The following is a 10,400-nucleotide window of genomic DNA, read 5'->3' on the forward strand; positions in this document are numbered from 1 at the left end:
ACTGTTGATACTGTGTTGTCAAGTATTGTGAGAGGTGGAAGTATGGAAGGGTTTTTCCTAAAGTCTACCACCATTATACCACTATTGAGAATTAGTTGCCATATTGTCAGCTATGAAGATAATAGGCTGGAGAAGTGCTTCAATTTGTCATACATTTGGGTGCCACAGGTTGAAGACCACAAAGAAAAAGGAAAGAAGCAAGGAAATGAAACCAGTGAAGGAATTTATAAAAAAAAAAAAACAGGAAAGGAAACAATCTGGGAGGGCTTGATAACAGCCCTTGTGTAACGGCTTTTTGAAGATACTCAACTGTAGAGGACAAAACAAGATCAGGATTCAGAAACGAAACTGCAAAGGTTGTGTGAGTTAATCTTCTTTTTCCTTCTGGATTCTTAGTGGCTATCTAGATAACTGTGTTTTAGTCGAGGTAGGAATGAGCAGCTGGGGTAATAAGTTAATCTAAAGATTGCTGTCTCATCGCTATAGCCTGAGTTGGAAATTTTCATTTCATCTTGTTTCACAGGAGATTCTTGCAACAATTTCCACTTGCATTATGAGGGGCTTCTATCTAGAGAAGTGGAGGAGTCTTTCCACCTGTATCAGTTGGTGACAGTTAATGAGTCCTGGGTCAGGTCTGAACTGTTAAATCACAGATCATCTCTACTTCATTGTGGCTCCAAGTGAAATTCAAGGTGCACTTTTTACAACCTACAGGTCCTGGATACTTTTCTTCTTGATTAGTTTCCATCCATCGTTTCTTGTCTTGCCTTCCGGTGCTTTGGAAAATAGGTTGACACCCTCTTCTTTGCGGCAGCCCTTCAAATACTGGAATACTGCTATCATGTCACCTCTAGTCCTTATTTTCTCTAGGCTGGCCACCATTCTTCATATGTTTTAGTCTCAAGGCTTTTAATCATCCTAATTGGTCTTCTCTGCACTTTTTCCAAAGTCTCAACATCTTTTTTGTACTGTAGTGACCAAAAGTGGATGCAGAATTCCAGGTGTAGTCTTACTAAGGTTTTATGAAACAGTGCTAATACTTCACGATTTTGATTCTGTGCCTCTGCTAATACAACTAAGGATTGTGTTAGCTTTTTTGGCGGTGGCTGCACGCTGCTGACTCATATTTCAGTGAGTGTCCACTAGCATAACTTTAAGTACCGTGTTTCCCCAAAAATAAGACCCTGTCTTATATATTTTTTTAATCCCGAAATAAGCACTTGGCCTTATTTTCGGTGAGGGCTCATTATTTTGGGGTGCATGGAGCAAGATGGGGGCTCCTCTTGTCATTTTACCTGATTTCCAGCTCTGTCTCCTTAACCCTAACCAGATTAAATGGTGGGGACCGGCTGCACATGCGTTTAAATATTTTCAGGGAGGGCTTTTTTCAGCGCAGGTCTTATTTTAGGGAGAGGTTTTATTTTCAGGGGAGGTTTCATTTTGGAGGGAGGTCTTATTTTCAGGGAAACACGGTAACTATCAAGTAACTATAATCTCAGGAGATAAGTCCTGGTCCTCTAAAGTGCCAAGGTCCAGGAATTCAATTCTCCATAGAGGTTTGAACCCCATTGACTAACATCTGTCTACTCTATCTGATAAATCCTCTATAGGCTGAAACCAGTCATAAGAGTGCCTGCCTCTTTGAAACCACCACATAGGATGTAAAAATAGGGGATATGGCGGGTGGATGAAAGAAGACTTGTAAACCCCATTTGTACACATGACAATGGTAACATCTGCATCTCTCGCTTCTTCTGAAGAGATGAACTGTATTTATCATTCTGATAATTTCTCATGTTTCATACAGGTAATCCACAACTCACAACTGTAATGGAGCTCAGAAGTCCATGAGTCCAGAACTCATGACCATCACAAATCAAGGCATTCACATGACTGGACCTAAGTTTATGACTTTTTTTGCAGCGGTCATTAAGTGGATGCCAGGCCATTAAGTGAACATTGTGGTTGTTAACTGAATCAATGTATTCCTTTGGATGCTTTTTTTTTTTTTTTTTGCATTTATATCCCGCCCTTCTCTGAAGACTCAGGGCGGCTTACACTATGTCAAGCAATAGTCTTCATCCATTTGTATATTATATACAAAGTCAACTTATTGCCCCCAACAATCTGGGTCCTCATTTTACCTACCTTATAAAGGATGGAAGGCTGAGTCAACCTTGGGCCTGGTGGGACTTGAACCTGCAATAACTGCAAGCAGCTGCTGTTAGTAACAGACTGTCTTACCAGTCTGAGCCACCAGAAACTGGCAAAAAAGTACCATAAATGGTCACATAACCGTGGAACTCTGCAAGTACCTTGTTTCCCTAAAAATAAGTCTTATATATCTTTCTTATATTTTTTTGAACCCTGAAATAAGCGCTTGGCCTTATTGCCATGTGCTCAAGTGTCTTATTTTGGGGGAAACAGGGTAACTATAAAGATGAGCTGATTGCCAAGAGCTCTGGAACCAGGATCCGTTGTAACTTTGGTCACTAATTGAAACTGATTGTTAAGTGAGAACTACCTGTATACTTTTGATCTTACATATGGAGGTTGTGTATGTACCATTAATGGCTCAGAGCTGATGGTGTTGGGGGCATTTTAGCCTATTAAATAAATAAGCAAACATCTACAGGCCAATTTAACTGGTAAAGAGCAAATGTGGCAAAATAAGAAACTGATGCCCTGAGCTAATGAAACAAAATTCTTAAATATAGATAAGATGATATATAGGTAGTCCCAAAGTCCCTGCTTTTTCAAGAGGCAACTGGACTTTCTGTTTTTTCTTTGAAGATGATGTGACAGGAGGGTAGGGAAAGGATTTATACTGCTTGCAGATAGTATACAGGTAGTCTATACAGACAATCATCGACTTATGACTACAATTGAGCGCAACATTTCTATTGTTAAGTGAGATATATGTTAACTGAGTTTTGCCCGATTTCACAAGTTTTCTTGCCACGGTTGTTAAGTGAATCACTTGCAGTTCATAAATTAGTAGCCTGATTGTTAAGTGCACCTGGCTTCCCCACTGATTTTACTTGTCAGAAGGTCGCAAATGATGGTCACTTGACCCTGGGACACTGCAGCCGCCATAAATATGAATCAGTTGCCAAGCATCTGAATTTTGATCACGCAACCCATGGGGATGCTGTAACGGTTGTAACTACGAAAAACGCTCGTAATTCACCTTTTTCAGTACCGTTGTAACTTTGAACGGTCACTAAACGAACTGTTATAAATCAAGGATTACCTGCCCAACTCCGAGGATAGCTCAGATTATGGGGAGGTCTGCCTCAGGAGCCTCTGGAGTGCCACGTTTGGCAGTGTTAACATTTGAGTTTGTAGTGTTCTTCTGCATTTGGGCCGCTGTTTTGGCCACAGTAGGTCTAATTCAGTTCATGCAGAAAAGCAACGAGAGTGATGCAAAAAGCTTTTTAATGGTTACTGACTCAGATCTCCAGGCTGGTTTCACATTTCCGATTTGTCTGAAAATGGTGCAGGCCTTTCTGTATGGTTTCCCTCTGCTCTCCAGAGCTAATCATGACTCAAGACCACAAAAGAATGCAAGGGAAGTTTTGGGGAGGTAGTTTATCAATGTCTTTGTTACAGGCAACTGTCGTTATTCTTTACTGTTACTGCAAGGTGTTCAGAACAAGTAACCATACTAACATTATTCTAACAGTAAAACACAAACCCACAAAAACAAACACGATTAAAACCTTGGCAGTGCAACCAAAGGAACGATGCCCTTGGCATCCTTCAAAGGACATCGGAGGGATATTGCCATCTTCCATTAAACAGAGCTCTTCATACGTGTCCCTTCGTGTGTGATGTGGGCCAATCACACAAATCAGCCATGAGGGCCAAAAGTAGAAAGTTAGAGGAATCAAGAACATACATCCTTTTTCCTTCAAACGGTGCCAACTGTTTTGGGTGAATAGTTTTTGTGTATAATTTTTACCAGTATGATGCATTTGGCTCACTTTTTACTGTTGTTGTTTTTAATCGTGTTTGCCTTTTCAGGTAGATATTTCTGCAACATTCATCCTTTTAAGAATTGCAGTTCACTCCTTTGAACTATAAGGGTTAAAGGATTGGAAATTTGGAACATAGTTCTGGTGCCTTGCTCCAGAAATGCAAAATTAGATAAATAGAGGGCTGTGAAAATATTTACAGAGCCCGGACATTCTGGACATAAAATGTTTCAACTTCTAACCTCAAAACAATGCTATAGAGCACTGCACACCAGAACAACTAGACACAAGAACAGTTTCTTCCTGAATGCCATTGCTCTGCTAAGCAAATAATTCCCTCAACACTGTCAAACTATTTACTAAATCTGCACTACTATTAATCTTCTCATCATTCCCATCAGCCATCTCCTTCCACTTATGACTGTATGACTGTAACTTTCTTGCTTGTATCCTTATGATTTATATTGATATTGTTTCCTGATTGCTTATTTGTACCCTATGACTATCATTAAGTGTTGTACCTTATCTTAACGTATCTTCTCTTCTATGTACACTGAGAGCATATGCACCAAGACAAATTCCTTGTGTGTCCAATAACACTTGGCCAATAAAAAAAATATTCTATTCTATTAACGTTCATACTCTCTGTCCTTAGGAACAGGCAGTTCTAAAATATTCCTATTTTACTTTAGACCAGGAAAATATAAGGTCTTAATTAGGGAGTTGGACCTGAACAATCCCTGTGGAGAACAATCTGTAACCACGGCACTACAGAAGAAAATGAAAATTTCATGGTCATCACCAGCCTTATGCTGAACAGCACAACCCCTCCTCTCAAGGCTACCAGTCTCTTCCTTTTATGCCAGCAGACTGATTATCTATCTATTTATCTATCTATCTATCTATCTATCTATCTATCTATCTATCTATCTATCTATCTATCTATCTATCTATCTATCTATCTATCTATCTATCTATCATCTATCTATATCTTATTCTATCTGATGTTTCAATGCAGTACCAAGAAGAACTCTCAGAAATGCAAAATGATGAGTCACTTAAAACTTTATTCAATATAAAAGGAGTGATGGCATGGCTTTGTGATGAGACAGAAACTAAATACCCAAATTCAACCTGCTTTGCAAGAAAACTGCTGTTATCGTTCCGTTCTTCATATTTAGCAGAATGTGGCTTTAGTGCTGTAAATGATTTGCTACTGAAGAAAAGAAATGGACTGGGTATCACTAAACAAGAAGACTTGAGAATGAAGCTGACTAAATTGGAGCCTAATGTAAAATCTCTCTGCACCAGGCATCAAGCACAAGGATCTCACTAACTTAAATAGACTAAAGCTGCAATCCTACACTTTCCCAGGAGTAAGCCCCATTGAAGACAATGGTACTGACTTCTGAGTAGACATGCATAGGATTGCGTTGTAAATATGAATAGAATAGAATAACAGAGTTGGAAGGGACCTTGGAGGTCTTCTAGTCCAACCCCCTGCTTAGGCAGGAAACCCTGCACCACTTCAGACAAATGGTTATCCAATCTCTCCTTAAAAACTTCCAGTGTTGGAGCATTTACAACTTCTGGAGGTAAGTTGTTGTACTGATTAATTGTTCTGCCAGGAAATTTCTCTTTATTTCTAAGTGGCTTCTCTCCTTGATTAGTTTCTACCCATTGCTTCTTGTTCTACCCTCAGGTGCTTTGGAGAATAGCTTGACTCCCTCTTCTTTGTGGCAGCCACTGAGATATTGGAGCTCTGCTATCATGTCTCCCTTAGTCCTTCTTTTCATTAAACTAGACATACCCAGTTCCTGCAACCATTTTTCATGTTTTCTTCATACGTTTTCTTCAAGATCTTTATATGATCTTGAGGCGAGCTCAAATTGTATTTTGAATTTGTTAGGTACTTTTATTGTAATATGTATAGTAATTAATATGATCAAAGTATTACAGAAAAGCTTTCACTAAAACTATTTTATATTTATGCATTTCAGTTCTCTATTATATGTTTTGAAACTTTATTTGCTGTTTTTTCATATCCCTTCATACTATTATTTTTTAAGTTCCTCAGTCTTTCTTTCTTTTATTTTTCTCTTTCATGGATGCCATGTTCTTTGGAACCTTGTTTAAACCAACTTAATGGCCTTTTAGACTTCCTCCACATGACTAGGAGTTCACTTCTTGAATAGTAAGAATTACATGCCATGGGGTGTGGGGGGGGGGGCATCAGGATTTTAGAGATGCTTAGGTGGAGCATAGCCAAAAAAAAAGGGAAACCATTGGTCTAAGGGAATTTAGGAATTGAAAGTGTAGAAAAATAATGGAAGAGAGATGAGTAGTACATAAACATTGAGAATGCATCTTTTTTCTTTTAAAGGGATACAGGTACATGTAATCCTCAATTTACGACCATAACTGAGCCCAAAATTTATGTTGCTAAGTGAAAAATTTGTAAAATGAGTTTTTGCCCCGTTTTAAGACTTATCTTGCCATATTTGTTAGGTGAATGACTACAGTTGTTAACTTAGTAGTACTGTTGTTCAGTGAAACTGGCTTCCCCATTGACTTTGCTTGGCAGAAGGTTGCAAAAGGTGATCATGTGACCCCGGGACACTGTGACCGTCATAAATATGAGTCAGTTGCCAAGCGGCTGAATTTTGATCATGTGACCATGGGGATGCTGCAACGGTCGTAAATGTGAACAATGGTCATAAGTCACTTTTCTGAGTGCCCCTGTAACTTCGAACAATCACTAAGCGAACTGTTGTAAGTAAAGGACTACCTGTAGTACTAGACTTATGACCGTAATGGACTTGATTTTAGGACACTTTTTTGTCGCAGTTGTAAAGCAAATGCAGAAGTGGGTAAGTGGCGGCTGTTTGGTATATTTTGGTTTTTAGCAGAAACATTTTAAAACGCATTCAGGTGGCCCTGGGATAGTGCAAATGGCCATGGGATGGGCTAGCTGTGGTGACGCAAATCATGGAGGGGAGGAAGAAGGGGCTGTCAGAATTTTGGAATCAAGTCAGAAGTTCCTCCATAGGTCTGTCATGACTTTGCATAGTCACTAAGTGACTGTTCATAAGTAGAGAAGTACCTATAGTTAATATAAACAGTTACAGGTAGTCCTCGACTTACAACAATAGCACTTAGACTTATATACCGCTTTGTAGTGCTTTACAGCCCGCTCTAAGAGGTTTTAGAGTCAGCCTAGTGCCTCCAACAATCTGGGTCCTTGTTTTACAAACCTTGGAAGGATGGAAGGCTGAGTCAACTTTGATCCTGGTGAGATTCGAACTGCCAAATTGCAGTCAGCCGGCAGTCAGCAGAAGTAGCCTGCACTATTGCACTCTAACCACTGTGCCACCAAGGCTCATACAACCATTTATTCAGTGAGCGTTTAAAGTTACAACGGCACTGAAAAAAGTGAATGATGACTATTTTTCACACTTACGACCGTTGCAGCCTCTCTTTGTTTATGGGTTCAAAATTCAGATGCTTGGCAACCGTGTCCTGGTGTCATGCGATCACTTTTTGGGTCCTTCTGACAAGCAAACTCCATGGGAAGTTATTTAGCAGCCCTGTTACTAACTTGACAACTGAAGTGACTTAGTTAACAAGTGGCAAGAGAAGTTGTAAAATGGAGCAAAACACACTTAACTATCTCGCTTAGTGACGGAAATTTTGGGCTCAGTAGTGGTCATAAGTCGAGGACTATTGTATCAGTTTCCTTGTTTTTCCTTGTCTTTATGATTCACCATCTTTTTCCAAGGAACACACCTCTAGTTCCAATACTCCAGTTTTGGTCTCCTTTCATCCCAGCCTTTAAATACTTGCCCCAGTCACCAGGTTGACAAATGATCTAGAACACAGGTCTCCGATCTTGGCAACTTTAAGCCTGGCGGATTTCAACTCCCAGGAAAGCTGGCTGGGGAATTCTGGGAGTTGAAGTCTGCCAGGCTTAAAATTGTCAAGGTTGGAGACCCCTGATCTAGAACACGGGTGTCAAACTTGCCACATCATGTTGTTGTCACGTGACGTATCGCGACGTTTTTCCCCTTCGCAGGGCTGGGGTGGGCGTGGTCTGTGTGACGCATCCAGCCTGTGGGCCGCTAGCTTAACACCCCCGGATCTTTTTCCAAGACCCGTTTTCCGTTCTCCTCCCTTGCTCCTAAATAGGGGAGTTTCCTGGAACAAAGTTCGTGTTTTCTCACTCATACACATCAAAGCATTTTTTTTGTATGTTTTGAAGTAGAAGATATTATTGATCAGCCATCAGGTAAGCTACTCTCAGATCTTTGAATCTTGGATTTGAGAGAGAAGAACATCGGGGCCTTTTTGCCCTCAATTAAACCAAGTTCTGAGAACTGTAAGTAACATGGCTACTATTTCGGAAGAAATTATCTATGTCTGGCAGAGTTACATGCGGCTGGATGGCCCAGGATGGGTCGCTGGGGCTCCAGAGCGGGCTTGTGCTGCTGGGACTGGGACTCTCTCTCTGGAGGTCCTCAGTGGAACTGTAGCTCTCCGGTCCTGCAGGAGAAACATCCAGAAACCAGTCATTCGAACGCTGAATCCAAAGTGGGACTGTAGCTGACGGCCTTGAGAGGACATCTGGTTGTCTATTATTGTGTGGAGGCTCAATCCAGAGCGTCCCTCCTTGCCTCCACACGGTCGGCACAGCTTCTGTTTCTTGGGGCAGGGACCCCCGGAAAACCCGTTCACACAGGACGGCTGACACCACGATGAACACAGCTGCGACGGTCGCCAGGCTTACCATGATCAGCAAGCAGTTGCCACAATCACTTAGTGGGGAGGCAGTGGAAGGAGGCAGCACCTCAACACTTGTTGGGGGACCCAACATGACAGCGAATGGACAAGAACCAAGTCAGATCAAAGTGGCTGCATCTGGAGCCAATATTATTTTTGTTGGGGTGGGGGTGGGGGCGGGAAATCTGGATGGAGAAGAAAATGGGAGGAGACGGGTCAGAGAACTGTATGTAAGAGTTAGCAACTGTGTCACAACTGAAGGATGTGTCAGAGTTGTGCAAACTTAGCCTAACAACTCAAAAACAGCTCACAGCAAAACAGCCCAACAAAACTCTCTTAAGTGCAATGGCTTATACCACTACTAACTTGGTGCTCTCCGGATGTGTAGGATGAGACCTCCAAATACTTAGTTTTTATAATTATCATCAGCAAGAAATTTGTGAATTGCAGCCTAAAGGTATTTGAAAGAGACATGACTAAAAAAAGCTACAATTCAACAGGAACTCTGCCTTGCAAATTCCAACCATTTTTAGTTTTTCTAAGTCCTGATTGTATCTTCTCCCAGGACAGTTTGCTCCAGTTTGTACTATTTCAATACTAGGGCCGTGTATTACTTTGGATGTACAGTATATATTAAATATAGCACGTCTGCAACTCTTTAAAGAGCCGTATCTTTTCCTGGGATGTTGTACCAGCTGCAGTGGGCAGTTATAAGATCTTAGGAGAGGACATGGCTCTTTTAAAAAGTTGCAGACAAGCACCATATTTGTGCCCACTAATGTTCTCCAAAGTACTTTTTGAAATCAGCTCCAAGTTGCTGTATAGCTGTACTGTACACGAGGAATATGTAGGCCAAAATATCTGAACAACACAAGATTGAAGAAAGCTGTTGTATCTTTTTCCATATTATTTTAGGTTCAAACTTGCCATGATAGCATTAAAAAAACCTGAAGAATGGTTAGGAAGGTCCATCCTCAAATAGCCTTGGATAAAGCTGATTGTCCTTAACTTATCAAACAAGGCTAAATGGAGTTTTTCAAAGGAAAGGTGGAATTAATCACCATGATAATACAAATCCAAAAGAGCAACATTAAAACAGGCTCTAAGCTAGCCCTCTCTGTTTTCTTCTCTGTAAAGTTATGCTACTTTCCCTTTAGATGATATCTGAAAAGTAAGAAGCCATAATCCCAGCCCACCCATCGGATACCAGGGAAGAAATGTGAAGTTTGCTTTCAGCTCAGAGGCACGGGAGAAGGGGCTACACTTAAGGGGTGGAAGAAAGGGAGGCAAAAGGAGAAGTTGGAAGAAGGGGAGGTAAAAAAAAAATTCTAACCTCAGATATTGGAAATTGTGCTGGATTTCTCTGTCTTCAGTGTTGAAGCATATTGGCCTCCAAAGAGTGTCATACCCTTGACTTGCCTTTGACAACAGTGGAGAGAAGGATGTGGGATATATGGCGAGTCACATCACTTCCTGGGCGCACCCATTCGGAGCTGTCGGCTGAGAGCAACGAACTTCCTCCTATCAGACTTATCTTTTAACTCAGGTGGCAGCTTGTCCACTGCTCAGATATGAGAACAACTGGCCCCGTCCAAAGGAGAAAAAAAAGACTAGGAGACAAACCAAACCCACTACGGGAGAAAAATA

The 10,400-nt window shown here is 41.0% G+C and overlaps 1 protein-coding gene across 2 annotated transcripts in view; it reads right to left on the reverse strand.

Moving 5' to 3' along the window:
• The window catches only part of SPN (sialophorin), a 46,139-nt gene extending 35,869 nt beyond the window's left edge, over nucleotides 1-10,270 (reverse strand). For both annotated transcript variants that reach the window (XM_058180561.1, XM_058180562.1), the window contains exon 1: nucleotides 10,087-10,270. The gene's annotated coding sequence lies outside the window, so the exon portion shown is untranslated. The remainder of the gene's footprint in view (nucleotides 1-10,086) is intronic.
• Nucleotides 10,271-10,400: the final 130 nt, after the last annotated feature.

This window comes from Ahaetulla prasina, chromosome 4, assembly GCF_028640845.1.
Source record: "Ahaetulla prasina isolate Xishuangbanna chromosome 4, ASM2864084v1, whole genome shotgun sequence".
Classification (NCBI taxonomy): domain Eukaryota; kingdom Metazoa; phylum Chordata; class Lepidosauria; order Squamata; family Colubridae; genus Ahaetulla; species Ahaetulla prasina.